This window comes from Palaemon carinicauda, chromosome 10 (genome assembly GCF_036898095.1).
Source record: "Palaemon carinicauda isolate YSFRI2023 chromosome 10, ASM3689809v2, whole genome shotgun sequence".
Taxonomy (NCBI): Eukaryota; Metazoa; Arthropoda; class Malacostraca; order Decapoda; family Palaemonidae; genus Palaemon; species Palaemon carinicauda.
Genome location: NC_090734.1, coordinates 138,500,561 through 138,502,766, shown reverse-complemented (window position 1 = coordinate 138,502,766; position 2,206 = coordinate 138,500,561).

The window sequence follows — 2,206 nt, the reverse complement described above, 5'->3', positions numbered from 1 at the left end:
ATGATAATGGCCCAAATCCCAAACATAAAGACATGTCTGAGGCCTTTATCCTGCAGTGGACCAGAAACGGCTGTATTTGTTATTGTTGTTAAGCATATATATATATATATATATATATATATATATATATATATATATATATGTGTGTATATATATATGTATATATACATATATTTATACATATACATACATAAATATATTCATATATGTATATAATATATATATATATATATATATAATATATATATATATATGTGTGTATGTGTGTATATATATATGCATATATACATATATATATATATATATATATATACATATATATATATATATATATATATATATATATATATATGTGCATATACATATATATATGTATATGTGTATATATATATATATATATATATATATATATATATATATATAATATATATATATATATATATATATAATATAACGTATTGGCATTATAAATTCAACGGCATATAAATCAAAACGATCATAAGAACCCAATGTATATTGGCATATAATACTTCTGCCAGGATTTACCTCTGTCCGTGGAAATTAAGTGAAAAATGTAAGATTAATCAAGAATAATGATTTTGTTCGTTCAGTAATGAAAGAAGCTGAAAACCCAGACTGATTTAGCTTCTATAAGGTAGGCAAATGTTTTGTAAGTGATTTTTTTTAAAGATAGGTCGCAAAATAAGGTCGCAAAATGAACTCTTACTCATGTAACCAAATCTCCAGCGCCCTCTAGGCAGAATCAGTCTGGGGGGACTTTCAAAAGGGTTTCAAATGTCGGACGTAGGCGTATAGAACGTCTATCGCCCTGACCTTAAAAGAAGAAAGGAAAGAAGAAGAACGAACAGGCGCCTGCGAACTCTCTTCCTTTAAGTGGAGTGACTCACGAATTAGTGACTTTTCTTTTATTTCGACATTAATTCGGACGTCCAGAGTGACGCTGTTTATTCCTGCCAATGGCATCTGGCGAAGGTTCGTGCGAATGACAAAGACCGGTAATCTGAGGTCATTTTTTTTCGCTGGGTTTAATTCTTAACCTGTTTTATTTCCTTTCTTTCTAGATTCGTGTTCAACTACATTGATTTACATAGACTTTATATGAGGCTGAAAAACAATTAGTAATCTTGTTAAGTTATGCGAAATAAGAACGATAATTCTTAAGCTGTTTTATTTCCTTTCTTTCTAGATTCGTGTTCAACCACATTGGATTTACATAGACTTTATATGAGGCTGAAAAACAATTAGTAATCTTGTTAAGTTATGCGAAATAAGAACGATAATTCTTAAGCTGTTTTATTTCCTTTCTTTCTAGATTCGTGTTCAACCACATGGGATTTACATAGACTTTATATGAGGCTGAAAAACAATTAGTAATCTTGTTAAGTTATGCGAAATAAGAACGATAATTCTTAAGCTGTTTTATTTCCTTTCTTTCTAGATTCGTGTTCAACCACATTGGATTTACATAGACTTTATATGAGGCTGAAAAACAATTAGTAATCTTGTTAAGTTATGCGAAATAAGAACGATAATTCTTAAGCTGTTTTATTTCCTTTTCTTTCTAGATTCGTGTTCAACTACATTGAATTTACATAGACTTTATATGAGGCTGAAAAACAATTAGTAATCTTGTTAAGTTATGCGAAATAAGAACAATAATCTTTTTATAGTTCATTTATGTAAGATCTATTTTAATACTGTTACTGTTCTTAAAATATGTTATCTTAATTGTTCATTACCACTCTTGTATTTTACTTATTTCTTTTCCTTAATGGACTATTTTTACATGCTGGAGCCATTGGGCTTATAGCATCCTGCTTTTCCAACTAGAGTTGTAGCTTAGCTAGTGATAACGATCATTATTATTATTATCACACTCGTTATCTGGAGATTGATCATTATCCTTTCGCCAAACAAACTCGAAAAATTTATTTTATCATGCCATAAGTTCACACGTGTCCGTAATACCAACCCTATTAAGACCTGTAAATGTCGAATATATATATATATATATATATATATATATATATAAATATATATATATATATATATATATATATATATATGTATATATACTTATATATATATATATATATATATGTATATATATATATATATATGTATACATATACATGTATGTATATATACTTATATATATATATATATATATATATATATATATATA